Here is a 21,322-nt window from a genome sequence, read left to right as displayed (position 1 = left end):
TTTCAGATGTTTGGTAATTCTCGCGAAGTTCAAGATTGACAAAGTACTTTTTGAGTGTAAGCTGCTTTTAATAACATAAGGGTCACAAATCTGAAAAATGCTAAATTTGACAATTTTGCATTAAATGGGTGACTGATACCTAAATATTTCGGTCAAAATTCTACAAAGTCTCACTTTTAGCAACGAATAAGGGTGATAACACTTCCAATTTCCCAACATAGTCTTATATGTAGAAAATGTAGAAACTAAAAATGTTAGTTTCATATTAGTGACTGTGGCACCATTATTCCGGTAAAAATTCTGCAAAATGTATGAGTGCAGGCAGTTTTATTTTTCATGAGTGTCTAAAACAATCGACTGAAAAATGGTAAATTTTTCAATATAAATATCATGTGGTGGCTGCGACACATTAGTTTGAGTCAAAATTCTTTAGAAATGTTATATTCTTGCAAAATGTATGAGTGCGCACACTTTTAATTTGCTTGAGGTCTAAAAGAGTAATCAAGGGAACCAAGCTTATAGCGGTAATCAAAAGAATGTAATCAAGGGACAAAGACCAGACATGGAAAATAGACATACACAAAAAAAGAACATAAAGTAACTAAAATCATACATGCAAAGTAACAAAAGTAAATGAGCAACTCGGACTCCACTAAAAACTGGTAGCATGGACCAGGTGCACCGGTAGGGTAAGCGTCCTCTGCTAAAAATAATGACTGATGTGCTGAATTTATCAATATAATTATCATGTTTGTGGCTGTGACACATTTGTTTGAGTCAAGTTTCTTTTAAAAAATCTTATTCTTGCAAAATGTATGAGTGCGAGTACTTTTGATTTCCATGACAGCCTAAAATTATTGACTAGAATGCTATTTGTTTGGTAACATAACTACCATGAGGGTGAATGCGACTAATATATTTCGGTCAAACTTCTTCAAAATGTCCTATTCTTTCAAACTGTATGAGTGTGAACACTTTCAAGTTCCATAAAGGTATAAGATTTCTGTATAAACTGTTTAAATATGTCAATATGCATAGGTAATCTGTATCATACCGGTGTCTAGTTCTGCAACCAAAAATAATTCAGTCCAACTGAAAACATCCAGTTTAACATAGCAAGGCTTCCTTCCCGTCATACGAATCGGGATTCGGGTGCTACGCATTTTTTCGTAATCACGTACATATACTGTATGTAATTCAGACAGAGAAGTATTCTCGAGCTAATGACTGCCAGAATCTGTCGGGAACTCTTCTAATCCACGCATCTGTTCTACTTAGAACAGTTCCTGACAGGAAGGTGTCAGGCCCCATGACAAATTATGACAGCGCTTGTCCGAAGTCCTGATAGACCCTGACAAGGTGTGTCGCGGGTCAGAACAGTTTCTGACAGTTTAGAACTGTTCTATGACAGCGAATCCTGACAGGATCGAAGAGAGGTTAGAAGTGATCGCAACTGTAGTGCAAACTTAAATGGCGAATAATGAAATGAAAGCTAAAATAAGAAATACAAGTTGAAATTTGCCCGTAGTCCTTCACGAACAACCTGCCTAATACTCCCCCCCTCTACCCCAGCCCCGTTTTTCAAAGCTTTTTCAGACATTTGTTTAAAGTAATAAAAAAAAATTCAATAGTAAAATAAAAACATCTAAATACAATATTTACTATTCTTTGGTCAAATATTAAAAAAGGAAAAAAAGAAATAATTCGAGGTGTGACTTCCACGAACTGACACTTTGTATTAAATTTGAAACAAAATGAAGTTGTGTCCAGTTGTATGAGATAACGTAGGTTATCATTGCATCCAGGTGCAATACAATATCAACATGTATAAACGTTGAAAGATAAAATCTAAAAGGTAGATACTACATAAAACCAATGGATAAAGTTTTTTTTTCCATTACTTTGTGCTCTTGGTCAGAGTTTGATAATATCGGGAATCCATTTGTATGTATGCAAAAAGACAGGTATGTTATGAATCTAATATTTATTAAGAACTTAAATTTCCTACAGCAATTTACAGATTTCATAGAAAGAACATCAATGACATTGAATAACAAGCTTTACATTCCACAACTGAAACTGCTCAGTATTTAAAATATTCCTTTATAGCGTAAAGTTTTTGCAATCAGGTGCAATACAATTTCAACGTGTATGAAAGTTGAAAGGTAAAATCTACAAGGTAGATAATGCTCGAAAATCTCTGCGTTTTTTATGTGCCATATCTTATGCAGATCTTATACATACTTTACCTGACAGAGAAATACTTAATAGTGCAAAAAAATGTTTTATCTTTTAGTCTTTTTATATTAGCCTTTTTTACCTAAAATATTTTCCGTTCATTTAGAAAACAGCCAAAAATCTATCTAAAAAGAATTGTAAGTCTTTTGATTTTTTTTTTTGTAGCATACTACATGTAGGATGTAGTAAGAACAAACAGACTGTTTTATAGTTAAATAGGATAATTTTCTTATCAATTTGTTCATTTGAACGTCTACATCAATAATTCTAAAAATAAATTAAACAAGTGATACTGTGTTTGCGAGCAAAACACAAAAACCGCCAAAACCGGCAAATGGCCAGATTCAGTCAAAAAATCTGAAATCACCATTGAATTTTCCATGCCATCTTCACCCAAGAAATCAATTTTCATTGAAATCGAACAATGTTAAATTTTTGCCGATTTTGGCGGCCATTTTGAAAAAAATGTCGGTTTAAAAAAAATACACCTGTAATGTAAGCAAGTCAAGGACAGCTGTTTGATTTATTTTCATACAATTGAATGGTTTCACTAATTGTAAATTTCTCCAGGCTTTGTTTTGACGGCCATTTTGAAATCGGCAACTATTATGAGAATTCCGGTCGTTGCATGCTTGATTTTTAGCATTTTTCTTATGTTAGAAAGAACAAAACAAAATAAATAAAAAAAACACAGTGCAGCATTCCCCTAAAACATACTTTGAGTAATATTCATAAGCTGAGAAAATTCCATATGATGTGGAACTGTCACTTGATACTTGTCCAGTTAAATTTTCATGGGTGAGTGGCTACCTATTCCCCAACTCTATCAATAGGAACTGGTCATTTTTTTTTTTTTTTTTTTTTTTTTGAATGTTTTGTTTTTGTTTTGTTAAAGTTATTTCATTATCACTTGCATTAGCAATTCCCTTATACGGCCCAAGTGAACACATATATGGGCCCTGTTTACAAAAAAACAAACCTGTTGTTTTCTTACCAACCAAGTCAATTATTATTTTATCCCTTTAAGAGTAATCAAGGGAACCAAGGTTATAGCGTAATCAAAAGAATGTAATCCAAAGACAAGATATGGAAAACAGATATACACAACAAAGAACATAAAGTAACTAAAATCATACATACAAAGTAACAAAAGTAAATGAACAACTCGGACTCCACTAAAAACTGGGAGCATGGACCAGGTGCACCGGTAGGGTAAGTGTCCTTTTCTAGAAACACCCGCCCAGTTGCTCATAAAAGGTCAAGTCCGGGGTAGACAAACGAGGAAAGGAAAACTATGACCCGTTGAATAAATCAGTTTTCATGGTGTTGATGGATACACCATAACGATCCACGAGTTCATGATGACGACCATAAAATTTCTGTAGTGATGACTTCAATCTTGTAGCAACATAACCCTATTCCAGAAGCCTATTTGTTAGAGTTCTAGCGTGATACAAAAAGTCTGCGTAGTTTCGGCAAGCTCTGGCAAGCCGTTTTGGTCAGTGTGAATTAGCAAAGGAATAACATATTTGAGTCTTTCTGTAAGTAATTCTGTGATAATCTTATAATCACTAATTAGTAGAGTTAAAGGGCACTGATTACAAATTTCGTCCCTTTTACCATATCTAGAAAGAAAAGTTATTCTTTTGTATTGGGAATAACATATTGTCGAATATTTCTTGCATTACATTACTAGCATTAATTCATGTTGTATAACATTGAAGTATATAACATAGATTTCTGAGATTATTACGTCTTCCCCGGGCGATTTATTGGGTTTTTAACGATTTTAAAACTTTTTTCAACCTCATCAAAAGAGAGGGCTTCATATAAATAAATCTTATTATCTTCATTAAGTCTCTTTTCAAAAGACGCGTAAGCATATTACCATGGTTTTCTTTCCACCTTTCCGCTTGAAATAAATCTGAATAAAATTAAACATTTTCCCTTAGAATAGAATCAATGTCATATTCATATGTATTATCTATTTATTATTTATTAATAGACTGTGTATCTATGATTTTAGTTGCTTTATGTTCTTTGTTGTGTGTGTCTGTTTTCCATGTCTGATCTTTGTCCCTGGATTACATTATTTTGATTACCGCTATAACCTTGGTTCCCTTGATTATTCTAAACACCTGACTCTACTCCATAACTTTTCTTGTCCCCATTACTTTTCTAAACCGAAAAGAATCGAGTAGGCCTTTCACCCTCTTCAACCAACTTTGCCATTGAACGGACTTTTGCAGCTTCATGCTGCTTTATGTAATACTTTTTAATGCACTTTTCCAAAGGAATAATTTTCCCATTTTCACTATCTGAGTTAGAATAATTACGTTTAAAGATTGTAACAGGTTTGCTATTATTTTTCTCTCCGATTAATTTTTGTTTAAGCGATTCTGTCTTTTATTTATATCAATATTTATATATTGTTAGGGATTTTAGCTGAATTTTAGTTGATTCTTACCGCCGACTTGAACAAGAGAACAATTTATATCGGAGCCTCTCTGTATTTTCTCCATTCTTACTTTCATACATATATCATGATTGCTAAATGGAAAATAATTGATATATGAACTTAATACTTTACATTTTAAAATAGAAAACAAAAAACAAAAAAACAAAAAACAAAAAAAAAAAAACAAACAAATAATTACATAAATTAAAGACACATCATTTGATATACCTTTACTCCGCAAAACTGAAACACTTCAGACGTCGTTGGTTCCACAGTTTCAAAAACTTTCCCAGCTTTCGTATTTCTCCATTCCGAAGACTACGAGCTTATATCAATTTCTACCCCATGTGTTTCTTGTAGACAAATGAAGCCAATTCATTTATTTATCAACCAAATGTTTGTAAGTTTTTTTAACATCTCGCATGCCATTAACATTAATATAAAATGTAGTGGCTATTTAAAATGAAGACAACATTTGACAAATACTACATGTGTATGAAATAATTTTTTTCTGCTCTCAGTTTAAATTTCCAAACTTTTTCAATCCTTTCAGCAGATTGATAACAAAACAGTGACATGGTTGTAGGAACATCACTTTAAGGAATATCAAATGGCAGAAATAGCAATGTTTGACAATTTTCGGTCTTTTCGTGATATCATTTCTAAAGAAAATTCTTTTCATAATCTGCCTGACTAATTGGAACCAACCTTCGTATTACTATTCTCTAGGGTATCCTGCCTAGAGTGAATCCGGAATGTTTAGTTCTGTCGACAAACATGGTCACTGCTATTAGATAGACTGAATCGGGTGTGAACAACAGTTGTACATTTCTGAAACCATTAGGTTAAAGACAATATCTGACATTGATCAAATGTTCGCAGCCAGATGAAGTCTACCCTTGGTGAAAGATTGCTGGAGGTCCGTTGACTCATTTTGAAGTTATTGCAATATTTTGAAATTTGGTTTGCTATTATAATGCGTTTGTTTCTAAATTCTATTACTATGAATCTATAAAACATATTCCCATCAAACTTTGTAAACATGTTTCATAGTGTGTTGTGGACAGAAATGGATTTTTTATGCGTTGACAAACATGGCTGCCATTGCTAAAAATTTACAGTAGGGAACATCACTGTTTTACAATTATTTAATTGCTCTGTAACTTAATGTACTATTGTTGAGAAACCTAACAGGGATGTTGAACAGTCCAATGTTTTTGTTGCTATAATGGTTCAGCGGGTAGCCGGAATGATGTATGTATAGAGGTCACTCTAATTTAGTTATCTAAATTTAGATTAGGACATTACAAACTCAGGAAATGTCACTGTGACTAGAAGGTGAATATAAGGAATGTAAACTTCGGAGAAAGAAAAAAAGTTTGTGATTTTACTCGACTGGGAAAACTTATTTTATTCGACAGGGGAGTTAAGTTCTTTCACTTGATTGAGGAAAACTAATGATAATTTCATCGCAATGAAAGATACGCGTTTAAAATGAGGTTGTTAAACATTTGAATAAAGCTTTACAGTTCGAGATGCGATTTTCATTATATACAGTTCAATCAATCGCCTTCAATGTTGCAAAGACAAAGCTTTCCAATTCAAGAAAAGCCTTTTATATTTTATACTTCATTCAGTCGTAAAAGGTTTTGCTAATAAATAGTTCCATTACAGTTAATGGCCTGTCCAATTGCATATTTTAAACAGACCTTTAAAAGAAGAAAAGAATTGATTCTGGTGATGAAAGGTGGGATACTGAGAGACAGGGACACACAGGAAAACGAGATCAAACAGAAACCGTTCAATCATTTATCGACAGACTTGAAGGCTGGTTCAGCGAGGGATTAGAAATTGAAGGCTATGAATACCCTCAAAGACGGCTTCATCAGGCAGGAAATAATAATACAAATTATATACATTATCATGACATATTTGCCCCTGTTGATGAACTTGCATATCTGAGTCAACCAAAAATATTTCAGAAATCGAAACTACTGATAAATTCTCCTGAAGAGGCAATCTGCACTACATTAGAAACATCTGCACCACAATTCAAAAAGAAGCAAGTACTTATAAAAGGACGGATAAACTGTGGACAAGCGTATTCGGATGACATCGTTTATGAACAGATAGATAACAATGGTGATCCCCAGTGAGATGGTAATTTCTACGGGAAAATAATTTCATTTGTTGACAGGAGAAGATTTAAAAATATAAAACATCCAGTTCTTATTTGTACAAGGGACAAAAATCAAGGTCATCTTATGGTACCATAATGTTCAACGGTTCCTAAAATCCATGTGCTTCATGGCAGAATAACAGAAAACAGGTTAAGAACAAGTGTTGAGATTCATAAAGATATTCCAGAAACACGTCATCTTAAATTTGATAGAATTTTTACCATAAAAGAGGACAATAGACAAAAATGTGTTTTCATTGTTGTTTTGATCAAGTGGAGCATAAACAATTTTTACCCACTTGGTGCTGTTCTAGCAGTAAAATGTTCCGATAGTATCGAGGAGGCCATGGTTTTATTGAGGTTACAATACCATCTTCCCAAATGGTCTGCATGTCCGTTGGATGAAACTAATTTACCACAGAGTCAACGAGTATTTAAAACTAGTCCACAAGTAGTCTTTACTATTGGAGAGCCTGAAGAGACATATTTCAACTTCGGGATAAATATTTCACAAAGATATTCGAATGGAAGCACACGTATAGGTGTTCACGTGACTGATATCAGTAGAGAAGTTCAAAAAGATCACATCATGGATGATGAAGCGAAGGCTAGGGGATTTTCATTCCATTCGTATAGTTCAGATGAAAATCACTCAATGTTTCCTGAGCAAATAAAAACTATGTGCAATCTGGTTGAAGGACAGAAAAGGCAAACGTTATTAGTTTTCGTTGTTGTAAATAATAATGGAGATATTGTTCACGAAACACTTAGTAAAACCGTTTCTCAGTCAACAAAACACTATACGTATTCCGAAGCTGAACATATTATTGAAAATATGGACAAATACGACTTTGATGATGCTGATATTCGGATATTACATTCAAAAACAGAAAAATTGTGGAATAAAAGAATAGGATCTGCTGCTTTGTCTATAGATGCAAAGATTGATTTTTCTACCGTTGATTGTTTTATGACCAGCATAAAATCGAGAAAGATGATCGATGAAATTTAACACTTGCCAATCAAACAGTTGGAAAACTCTTACAGGAGAAATTCCCCACGAACATTCCAGTTTATACAGTCCCACTATTAGATGCTGAAAAGGAAATCAAAAGGAATGAATGTTATAGAAATAAGAGGAACATTTTGAATTTGGCTATGAAATGTCAAGGTCAAATGATTTTTGGTTTACCACCTTTTTCAATAGGGAATCTAGAGACACATTTTTGTGATTAACGTCTGCTTGTTTTAGTGACAGAACGAGTATTATACGATATTCATGCCATGTTAATATCTGAGCGTTACAGTGAAGCTGTTTTTCTTTATTCATGTGACAGCTTGTTTCCAAAACAGGCCATTGCTTTAAGTGAAATGATAAACCTTAATCCCCTTCCTCAGTACTCGATGATACCTGCAAACAGGGACAAACCAACTGTTCAGATTACTCAACCTTTTGACCGGACTGTGACATTATTGTACAAAGACTAGTACATGCATACATTAAAAAATCAGATCCTGGAATACATTCTTTTGATTGCCGCTATAACCTTGGTTCCCTTGATTACTCTTATCCTCCTGATGACGACACATACTGTGCAATACATTTAGAAAGCATGGCAATCTTTCCTGAGTATAATGGCATTGAAAATTATTTTGAGGAAGATAATAATGAAACACGGGATCAAAAGTATACAAGGTTAATTGCTGAATGGCGACTACGTCTGTACAGTTATAAGGAAACTGTATGCCCGGTACCTGATGTAACGTACTTACCAATGATATATCCCCATCAACACACTGTTTTCTTTAGATATAGTTTTTGGAAAGACTTAATTAGTTTGGTCATATCAAAAAGTAACCAAGAGCTTAGGGACAAAGTACTCTGAATTGCAACAGACGAGGTTCAAGATCAAATAAGGGAAGATCGAGAGAATTTAGAATGTTTCCACAACAGTGTTAAGGATGTTAGTTCAGAAAGAGACAGTGACATAATTGTTGAACATGCCTCGCATTTTGGAGTGTGCTTTCATCATGGTCAAATAATTTCAGTCCAATTAACATCTGAAGAGGAAGCTTGACGACTCATTCCAGTACCACAGATAATGAATTTGACAAATAATATTAAAATGTGCCTACCACATGTTCAAGATCCAATAAAGGTATTTTTAAGATATGCAGAGAAGAGCTCAATACGAGATACAAAGAGGAGATATAAAACGATAAAAGAATACCAACAAATATGGATTCCTATAATAGAAATGGAATCTACGTTTAACGCAGTAAGAGATATAATCCCTATAGTGATTAACAACATCTCTATTAAGTTTGGACACAGGCAAGGCATGTTTGAACTCTATCAAGATTTTTGTGACAAACGAGACCTCGATTTTGGGTACATTACTGAGGAACACAAGGGGAAGTATTGCCGTCTTCTGAGTGGTAGTTATCTCTGTATCATGTTTCCTCAAGACCTTAATGAAGAATCAAAAAACAAAATTGGCAGTAAGTTTATGTACGAAGAAATAGATATCTGGAGCGGTCACGCAGAAACTACAAAAATTCGGAAAAAAGTCAAGACTGAGAAGCTTCAAAATGGTCGACAAAGACACCGAAATATTGTCCGTGTTGTATTTAAATTTCACGAGAAAAGTTCCTGGCCCACAGAAGATAATGTTGATAATTGTAGACTTGAAGTTATACACAAATCATCCGTTGACAGAAACGCATTTGAACTCCACAATTTGCACTGATTATTGTGAAATTGATAATCAAAAATATGAATATAAATTTTGTAAAAACACTGTGCTGAAACGGGTTTTGTGTAACGTGAAAGGTTTGTGTTGCATTATTTACATATACAATTAAGGAAGTTCAAATTTTCAACTTAAGCACGAATATCACATTTTGTTAATGTTTATACTAAATATCAGAGCTAATTTACTTTCAGTAATTTCACTAGGATGAATTTTGTTACATTTTATCAATTGCAAATTACAATGTAGAAGTGCAAAATAATTCTAAATAAGTACAAAACGGAGGTAGTTTTATGATTTGCATGAATGTATCGTCCAAGAAATTTAAGTTAAACGAGCTACAATGGATCTAGTTTTTCTAGGAAAATTTCTAACGGAACAGTTTTACTTGATGACTTTTTAAAAGTACTTTAGTTTATTGAAATTTTTTTTATCTTATTTCATAGACGACTTCAATTTAGTCTGAAAGTACTGTGAATTTGTTCTGGCTCAAAACATTGCTTTAGGACGCAACATTAACGTTCCAGGTATTTTTGATCACATTTAATTTAGGTAAGTCAGGTTTACATGGAATACTGTACAAGAACCGCCCTTGACCCGAAAGGGAAACAGAGTCTAACAGAGAAAAAAAATGATCAATGACTTGCTGGAGCTTAGGTGGTAAATGACATGTGTTATTGAGTACTATTGCAACGAATTCTTGGTAAATTGCACAACATTGAATTCATAAATTAAACAAATTGCCAATGAGATAAAACAAAGTAAATTAATCATCAATTAAGTATTTGGAAAAAGTGTTTATATACAGAAAACGTTATAAGCCTATAAAGGATTCCTTTAAGACTGGATTACTTCCACCGTAGATAATCGATTGACACATACATCGTGTGATCAATAAAAAACAAAATTAAAATGTGAACATAACCCATTGGTTGATCTGAAAATATAATAGCGTGTTTGTAAACACGCTGCTTTAAAAAAGGGAAGCAAAAACTACTAGCATATATTAAATAGAGTCATTTTAGACTAAAAATTTGGTAATAAATACCGATATTTTCATACAAGGTTTTGTTTTATGTAATTTCTAAAATGGCGTGAAGATATGTTTGTAGACAACGTGAACCTGAATATTTAAATTATGGTACAAGGAAAAGTAATATTTATCTTTGTCGTTTGAGAAATTGACTAACGAAGCCAGCAACTAAAATTCACATTTATTTCATGAATTTAGTATGGGTGACCCCTCTTGTCCCAAATGTCCAAGATGTTTGGTAAATGTAAAGATAATCAACATCTTTGCAATTGGCCTGCTTATTGAATTATTAGAATGGTGTTATTTGAGAAACTCTCTGGATTGCCATTTTTTCTGTCATCAAAACTGATACTTTGTGATAACATGTTTACTTATGGTGGGAATGTAAAATTCATCGATGTAGTTCATGATTGCATTCGTCAAAGAGCAATCAAGGGAACCAATGTTATAGCGGTAATCAAAAGAATGTAATCCAGGGACAAAGACCAGACATGGAAAACAGACATACACAACAAAGAACATAAATTAACTAAAATCATACATACAAAGTAACAAAAGTAAATGAGCAACTCGGACTGCACTAAAAACTGGGAGCATGGACCAGGTGCACCGGTAGGGTAAGCGTCCTCTGCTTTTCTAGAAACGCCCACCGAGTGGACAGTTTAGCTAGTTTATTCTTCATTTTGTGATACATTTGATTAACTTTTGTCATAACATGTATTCTTGTTTTATGTTGCAGAAGTAATTTATCATGTTCCATATATGCATAAAAGTAAATATATTGTATACTCGTGTTATTAGGAGGGGCTTATAAGTGCTTTGACTGCTGCCCAATCCTTTTTACTTTATGTTAAATAAAGATATTTATTTTTGATCTAACAATCCCTATTATCGTTCTATCACTTTCCTTTGGCCATTGCTATATATATATAGACAACGTCTCGGAATGTGACGACTCTATGAACTACACTGCTTCATCGGATCAAGTTGATACAGGGAAGATAACGTAAACTTATAGAAGGGTCTGAAAAATTCCCAACGATGTTAGAACTGTCAAATTTGCGAAGCAAATGTTTGGTCGTTCCCTCCGCGGAACTCGAACTTGTACCGCTGTGACATCTATGGCAACACCTTCTGCACTAAGTCCAGTGCAGGTGGTGTTGCCATAGATATCACAGCGGACATTGTTGGCAGAATATTGTCGATGAAACGATGCTAATTTTGCAGTTCACACAGGAGGTTGAAAGAAATATCTATGTTGTAAAACAGACTATGTTTAGTTTTCTTTTGTGTTACTTGAGTAAATGGCGGCAACTCTTTCGCTGTACCTGTATATAATGATGTTTTGGGTCTGCTGCAGCCTGCCCTGAGATACGTCGTTCATTTAGGACCAATGGGTTGCCTTATGCTGACATTTTCGTCCTATATCTATCTTTTTTTTTTATTTGTTGCTTACTTATTCGAAGACTCCTCATCTAGTTATAAATGACAGTCCCTGAAAGGAACATGAAAACAAACGATGCGTTGAGGATATCTGTGCTAAATTACATTGTACTTCTTTCAAGATAATTAATACAATTCTGCATTTTGTCATTACGTTTTTTTAATTGCAATCAAATTATAGACAGTCATCCTCTTTTAGATAGCACACATTTTACAATAGCTGATGAGGTGGTTGAAGGTGACTTAAACGCAGGATTGAAGGATAATAATTTAGAACAAAACTGGGCTATAAGAACTGCATTAAAACGAAAATTCAAATTAATTCAAGGTGGATCTGGTAAGTATTTCGTAAAGAATTGAAGAACTTTACTTCTACTTATTTTATCGTATAACTAACTAAAAACGTCATAACTTTCATCTATGCTTTGTTGTTAATGCCTTAATTGCATCGTCTTAACTTACATTTTTGTAGATGGCAACTGTTTTTAACAATTTTTGTGGAATAGTATATGGATAAGTGTACTTTGGTTATCTTCTTGAATGAATTGATCAGGAGGGCCATGTTGTTTTTATTAAATGATATTGAAATAATATTGCTACAAGATTGAAGTCATCAAAGTAGAAGGTTGATGATCGTCATAATGAACTACTGGATCATTACGATTTATTTATCTGTGCCATGAGAACTAGTTGTTTCACCGTGTCAAAGTTTTCTTCTCCTCTTTCATCTACCCTGGATTTGACATGTTATGAGCAACTTATTTTTTTGAAAAACAGAGGACGATCACTCTGCCGGTGCATTTGGTTCATGCTCGCAGTTTTTATTGGAGCCCGAGTGCCTCAATTAGTGGTGTTATTTTGGGTATTTCATGTTCCTTGTTGTATGTTTGTTTTGCTTGTCTGGTTGCCGTCCTTAGGTTGGATTCTTTTGATTTCCGCTCTATCTTGGTTTCCTTGATAGCACTTTCTTAGAGGTTTGAAGAGGTTTTCAAATTTAATATGTAACTATTGAAGGTACTTGTAAGACGTACATTGGCGTGAAACTCATTCATTTGTTTAACAAATTTAACAACATCATGCAGGAAAGAGGTAAACGGAAGTACAAATTAGTATTTTGTGGACCATCGAACAAAGCCGTATATTTAGTCGCAAGTAAGTACTAATAAAGAAAATGAAGGAAAACATATATAAAAAAAAACGTTGTAATGATTTTATTGCTACATTACTAAGATACACAGTTACCTTATCGTAAGAAAAAATCACCTGTCGTTAAACGATTAAATAAAAGTACATTGTGGTTTAAACTTATTCAAATATCAAGAGAAATATTGTTGTGGCTGTATTACAAAATTGATACAATAAAAGAGTTCATTAGAAAAGATCGGTCTATGAAGAAATAACCTCAATCACGTGGTGCACACTAAATAAGCTACGTAGCAGGTTACTTTAAAGTGTGAACCACGTGCATTGAGGTTATTTCAAATAGACTGAAAAATATAACAGTCAGTCCTTATAATTCAATTTTAGTATCAAAGTTCAACGAATGAATCATTGAAAAATATTGATGACGTCACAGTCATATACAACATTTGGTACATGAGATTGTGAACAAAATTTTTTATCCAACCAGAAAGGTGTAACCTCTGAAATTAAATTATACTTTAATAACATTAGTTGATTTACAGCGTAAATAAGTTATATTTTTGTTAACAAATAAGTTCTTAACAGAAAATAAAAGAAAACAAAAGTTTATGATGTAATCTTACAACAAAATTACTAAAAACTTCAAAATATACTTATATGTCACATTTCCAATAAATAAGATAAAAAAAGTTGCAATGTGGGTCAAACATTGTGATGATATAAACATAATTTTGAAGGAATGGTTCTACAAAAATTAAGGCATAGAGCTCCTAAACTTATTCGAATTTATGGTAGTGTCCTTGAACAAAAGGATCACCATGTTCCGGGCAAAGCATTGGATGGACAGTGAAATTTGCACGACTCAAAACCAGATCCATTTCTTGAACAGCATGGAGTAGTCCTGCATCGCATCATCCGACAGGAAGGGAAAAATATGCGAATAGGTTAAATGAACTAAATCAACTTTTTCAAAATGATGTTGATCAATTAGGAAATAGGGAGCATACGGTAACAACAGTTGACCATGTAAAAGAGTACATGGACATCCAGAGTAAGGCAACGAAGGAAGAATTGCTTCATTATGACGTAATATTCTGTACAACATCTATGGTTGCAAATCCTAAAGTTGTAGAAGTCCTTAAGAACAATGTGTACCAGTTGATTATAGACGAGAGCGGTATGTGTTCAGAACCATCAACTATTGTTCCAATCATTGCTAGTACAGCAAAGCAGGTAGTATTAATAGGGGATCATAAACAACTCAGTCATATCGTAAAATGTAAGGAAGCGGCGTCGTTATTCGAGAGATACTCAAATGACCATATGTATAGGACAATGTTAACAGTACAATATAGGATGGTATGTTAGCTTTGATATTATGTAAACACAACGCACTAGATGTAATGATATAAAGATGTAAAAAAAAATGGGATAAATAGCAGGAAGCAACCAATTCTATATTAACAGTTCAGGTTTTGTACGAAATATTACATTTTTGTTCAGCAAAATCGATGTATTAAAAGCAGTTTAGGAATTGGCCTTACTATTTTAATGTAAAGTGAGTAATACACACTGTTTCCTGCTTATTTAAGATAAAAAAAAACAAAATATTATTTAAAGATTTCCGTATAAACCATTGATAATGAATATGTAATTACTTTAATTTTTAATACCTATTTGTCGTCGAATATATAGCAAATTACGATAAGAATACGTTAATCTTTTGTTATGAAAAAAAGATGAACATGACATCAATAAGAAACAGTAGCATAAATGTCAGAAAGGTCATTCGATTTCCGTAAAAACAATTAGATGGCTACTATTCTTGATATATACAGTTTTGTATTAGAACGTATGACCCTAAAACCCATTTGTAACTTCATAACTATACATTACGTTGAGAAATGAAAATGAATTGTTCGGGATTTCGGAAACAAATACTGATCAGTAACTGGCTTCTCGTTATCGTTATTCACGTCACATCAACATTAATGCACGAGAATTATTTGGTGTAAAAAAAAGAATAGAATTAGTAAAGTAAAATGCATACTTGTTTCTTATATAAGCTGCAAATACCATTACAGTACCTGTATGGGATAAACTTCCCATTTTATGGGGTATGGGGCAATGGGGAATGGTGAATGTGGCATTGGGAATGGGGTAAATGAATAGGGCAATGGGAATGGGGCGAGGGAATTATTTTGATTGGTCAATCAAACAAATTGTTCTGCCTTTTTCCGCTAGCAACGTACCTACATGTATCATATTTCTATGACAGCAATTAAAATAATTTTTAAACAAGCTTGTTTTAGAGTAAGTTTTAATTATTACAGGTATCGCAGTTCATTATTCATTGACATTTTTGTTTAATGTTAACCGGAAGTACATTTGTACAATATGTAATGTCTGGTCGTTATCGATTAAAAATGGTCGCGCTCACACGATTTCTAAACGTAAATCATTTTGGAAAATTTATACTGAAATAATTTGGTGTCGGAGGCACTCGATATAATTAAATATTGACAAATTAAACACATTTAGCAATAATAACAAGATCTTTTAAAAAAATGCTGATTCCCGTTCAATTGGCAGAAATATGTCAATTATCGCAACCTCGAAAAGGATAATAATTTTGCTACCTTAAATAGTTTATACAAGAATTTTAGACCATTTTTGAAATTAAAACTGTCGCATCCTTACAATCTGCAGAAATATGTCATTTTTTAATAATATGACTGAAATCAATGTCACAACCAAACATGTAATGCTTATTTTGACAATTTTAATGTTTTAAACAATAATATAAGACCATAAAGGTAATTCCAAGTGTATGCAATCATTCAATTTGCAAACTTAACTCATTTTCAAGAATTTGATGTGAAATATATGCATCACAACCATCAACATAATAATGATATAGACAATTTTAACAGTTTTTACATTAATTTTAGACTAATAAGGATATTAAGTGTTCGCACACATACACTTTGCAAAAATCTGTCATTTTAAAGATTTTTGACTGAAATATGAGTGTCGCAACCACCAACAGGATACTAATATTACCAGTTTTAATACTTTTACAATGATGTGGGACCATTATTGAAATTGAAATTTTTGTTTACACCATTACAATCTGAAGATATGCGTCATTTTTGAGAAATTTGATTGAAATAAATGTATGATAGCAACACATATGATGCTTATTTTGATAATTTTAACATTTTAAACAATTACATTAGACCATTAAGGTAATTTTAAGTGTTCGCACTCATTTAATTTGCAAAAATATCTCATTTTTAAGAATTTGGCTTGAAATATATGTATAACAACAATCATCAAAAATCTTATCTGGACAATTTTAACATTTTTAATAATAATTTTATAATTAAATTCATTCACAATTTATACATATATCTATAGTCTTAAGAATATTTTGCATGATTATTTCTCATGAGCTCGGAGTGTCGATAATACTCGAGAAACGAACAATAAAGATACAACTGAGATGAATTACGCCATGTAGTACGTGCTTATACTTCTAGCTTAAAACAATTTTTCGATGAAAGAGAATGACGATTGATATATGATTAAGAGTATCAAACTTTGGGCAAAGTATCATGTAAAAAGAGAAAAATCTAAAATTAGAATGAGGTTAAGTAATGTGGAAAAAAAACCTAAAAATTATATTTCAAAGAAAATGCACAGCGAATTAATCATACAAAAATAAATGTATATGAGCAACAGGGATATAAAATATACATTTGAAGAATGGTCTGACGTGCTTTTAAAAAAATGCGAGGCAATTAAAATTTAAAATGAAATCTGCTTTGGTCACTGAAGGAAAGATTTATAACGAATAAATACAATTTCGATATCGAAACACAGATCGGCCCACATTTTTAACTTTCAGCCATCAGTAGTGGTCTGTTTCATAATTGTTGCAGCAGCCGCCAGTTAGGTGCCATCTTCGAGCACGCGTTGATTGCAGTAAAGACTTGTTCATGGCTGTTGAAATTATGATGCCATTGCAAGTTCTACATTTTCTTTTTGATGTGTTATATGGGCAATGATTTAACCAGGGTTTTTTTGTAGGTTCGATTGTTTGAGCGCCTTAGAACAAAAGAACGTGTACCGAAAGATAATATCAAATTAATGTCACAGTATAATGCTCAGTGTACACAACTTTACCAGGTTCTACCCAACGAAAATGTTTCTACAGTTGTACAGTGTCAAGGTCAGTTTCATTTTCATTCAACCACCATGATAGATACACCTAAAAATCGATCTATTTTAGATTTTGAAATTACATCAAGTTAACGAAGATGAATAACAAAACCCTATTATCCTTGATATTATGAAATTAAGTAAGATTATATCATATTATATAGAGTTATCAATTTATTTCAAAATAAATGATATATTATTGAATGAATCATCCTATTGTCGTTTATTTCCGACTAGTAGCAAAACAATACTTATATTCATAGAAGTAAACCGTGCACAATAAGAATGGACCGATTCAAAAACTGTATGGCATTCTGGGATTGTTATTTTTCATTACATTCTGATTGGTAAATACGTATTTTTATAAGTAAGCTGCGACGGCCCAACATTTTTACGAGGACATAGGGTACATATCTGAATTGTTCCATAACTTGTTTAAACATATACACCTAGATGGTGAATGGGACTATGTGATATTCAGCTTAGTAAGATCTCTTCCTGATTATGAAATACCAGAAAAGCCAACTGCAGGATGGACAAATCAAGCACTAGGATTTATCACCGACCAAAATCGTTGCTCTTAGAAGAGAGGACTCATTTTAATGAGTAATTGCATATATGTATGTTTCACTTAAGAACATAATGGCACATTTTATAATTTTAAAATACAAAATGGCTTATTTTGTGGAAAATCAACTTTGAACCTTTGAATAAAATTTTAATTTTGCGATATATTTCCTAAATTCTATAAAAACATAAAATGAAAATATTGCCAACAATTTATGAATTTGATTTACAATATCCTTCCTTAAACAATAGTGTTTAGAGTTGAAAATTTGCATACTCATGTTAAATTCCATTTCGACTATATTATATTCTCGAAGTGACCTTAATTGTATCAATTTTATTTACATGTAGGCAACAAAAGTCTTTTAAAGTGTGGTCCAGTATGGAAAGAGTTAATAGCTGGTTACGGAAGCAAAAATTATGTATACAATGCAGACGACTTTCCTGTCTTGAGAAATGTATAGTTGGAGATCGTATACTGTTTTAAACGATTTTATGAAAATGCTCGTGTTGCTACATTTTGGAAACAAATACTCAATGAGCAACTGCATTAAAACGATCAGGGCAGTATCAAAATACATACTAATCTATATGCGTTAGCTGATTCCTTGTGTGTGGGATATACAAACAAAGTGTCAAATTTTCCACAATATAACGGGTATCGATATTATCAATAATGAATACTTAGTAATATTTTTTTATATAGAAAACTATGAAACTGCTATGTATATATCTGTAATGCGTTAAATGTATGTGATTTATTTTTTAAAAAAGAGACTGTAAGACCGACTGACAAATCAAAGGACGGGACATTTTACATAGAGTCTGGATATGACATCAAATATTCTCAACCATGACTGACCAGTGATGTGAGGAAACAAATTATTTTCTGTAAAATTTATTATTCGCCAATTTTGAGTTATTGATATCATGGTGTATCGAACTGCGCCATGAAAACTGATTTACTCAACGTGTCATAGTTTTCCTTTCCTCTTTCATCTTCCCTGGACTTTTTATGAACAGCTCGGTGGGTGTTTCTAGAAAAGCAGAGGTCGCTTACTCTGGTCCAGCTCCCAGTTGTTAGTGGAGTCCAAGTTGCTCATTTGCTTTTGTTATGTTCATTGTTGTGTATGTCTCTTTTCCATGTCTGATTCCATGTCTTATTCTATATAATTCCTGATTAAATGTTGGAAAAAAATCGCTTTCGATCAGCTTGTTAAACTCTTCGTTACAAATTGATAAGAATTAACAGATAACCAGTTATGATTCTGTGGCTGTGTATGAACTTCTTATCCTGGAATATCTTTGTAGGAACAAAATGCTACGCTGCAGTAGCGACACTGATTTTGTTCCATTGACTAGATAAAAAAAACAACGACGGTGTTTGGAATCCTTGGTTTTCATTTATTGTGTAATAAGCGTTTTACTGTCTCAGGAAGCAAATACCTTTACAAAAAATTTCCGTCCATCCATATGTAATCATCTCCTCTCAAGTGGATGATAATAAACGAAATGCTGCATAACAAAAGAATTCTACATTTTCAATAGGGCTTTGTGTAATCAAGTTTAAGTATGAAGTATCTTTTGAATAACGGTTATCTATTTTTTAAATTTTAATAAACGTTTATTTTGTATTGTGTTAAAAGTATTTATTTTTATCACGTTCTTTTTCGAAATATAGTAGTGTTTGTAGTGTATACATGGTATCGAAAAACCCGAAGAACAAATGATACCTTTTGGTCTGGTTACGTAATATTCGATTTTTGATTTATATTCCTCGGTGAAAATCTGTTTTTAACTTTTTCATTTTTCGCTCGTATTTTATTATTGTTGTAAATTAAACTTTGTTTATTTTACTCTTGTTTTTATCATTATTTTTTTTTTATCAAACCTATTTAGTTTTGTACAGTGATGGTGAAAATCTATATATAAAAATATGATTTAGCTTTCATTATACATGTACCTCTATGATTGTATTTATATTTTACCGGTTTTACTGACCTCACTTGCAGTGTGACGAGTGCCTCTGGTGCCACTCCCGTTCTTTTGTTGGAGTTTATATTGCCAGTGCTTTAGTTTGTGATGTTTTTATTTCTAATAACTATATTTAATTTTGTTGCCTATATTGTTTAGATATATATATATATATACCGTCTTTGTACCGGCCATGTTCGTTGATTTTAATGTAACAAAAATGTTCTATTTTTTTTTGGTATTGTCGTGCCAATATTTAAGTACACAGGTTACAAGACTATCATAGCTGTGTGTAGATTTGAATTATTTCTGATGTTTGGAACCGGGTAAGAACAGTATCTGCTCATTATACATTAAATGAGAAAACCAGGTGCGCATATAGGATGACATTCACTGCTTTTCTGCAAATATTAAAGAGTTTGTTACTGGTTTCTCTGGAAGAAATGTAAAAGCAAAGCTATAACTCACTAGATGAGTTTGTCCTTGTGACTGAAATGTACATATGAATCGGTTGACAAGGTTATAATGTCAGTCGTACCGTTTCAATTACGTGGCAAAAACACCTGTACTAAAAGCTTATACAAACTATATTTTCTTATCTAAAATAAGGTTAACGAAGTACAGAAGGAATGTTGAACTTCCACAAAGTCTAGAAATACAACTAATATCCTTAATAGAAAATGAACAATACAAAATGAGTCAGAGCGATTATCTTAGAGCGTCATAATAAGTTTTTGTTGGTTCTTGAACATGAAGATCAGGCATACGACAAACACAATTCGTCGTTTTTAAAAGCTTTTGTCATGGATCACTATGAAGGCTATATGACATAACTCGTTCTCTTTATCGAAAGTGGGTAAAGACGAATTTAGGAAAGGTCGTATATTTCCTTGAATAAAGTCTGCTATAGTTTGTCAAATAAGACTGACGAGGTCCTCTAGATAAAATGTACAGTTCGCTAATGAGCAACTCGGACTCCACTAAAACTGGGAGCATGGACCAGGTGCACAGGTAGGGTAAGCGTCCTCTGCTTTCTAGAAACGTCCGCCGAGTTGCTCATAAAAAGTCAAGCCCGGGGTAGACAAACGACAAACGGAAAACTATGACCCGTTGAATAAATCAGTTTTCAAGGTGCTGCTGGATACACCATAACGATCCACGAGTTTATGTTGACGACCATAAAACTTCTATAGTGATGACTTCAATCTTGTAGCAACATAACCCTGTCCCAGAAGCCTATTTGATGAAATTTATTCTTTCTGTTTTGACCGGTCTTTTTATAATTATAGTAAATAGCTCTACACCACATT

At 32.8% G+C, this 21,322-nt stretch overlaps 1 pseudogene across 1 annotated transcript; it reads left to right on the top strand.

Moving 5' to 3' along the window:
* Positions 1-5,790: 5,790 nt before the first annotated feature.
* LOC148614346 (3'-5' exoribonuclease HELZ2-like) lies at positions 5,791-21,033 on the top strand (annotated as a pseudogene). The gene is made up of 9 exons (XR_015923918.1): positions 5,791-5,816; positions 6,894-7,884; positions 8,762-9,619; positions 12,231-12,441; positions 13,119-13,256; positions 13,985-14,606; positions 17,340-17,481; positions 17,925-18,091; positions 18,390-21,033. The product of XR_015923918.1 is annotated as a 3'-5' exoribonuclease HELZ2-like (transcript).
* Positions 21,034-21,322: the final 289 nt, after the last annotated feature.

This window comes from Perna viridis, chromosome 6, assembly GCF_037379345.1.
Source record: "Perna viridis isolate PV_CMFRI_1.1 ecotype Kerala chromosome 6, ASM3737934v1, whole genome shotgun sequence".
Lineage (NCBI taxonomy): Eukaryota > Metazoa > Mollusca > Bivalvia > Mytilida > Mytilidae > Perna > Perna viridis.
Note: the sequence above shows the minus strand (reverse complement) of the source record. Positions and strands in the feature narration are given on the sequence as shown.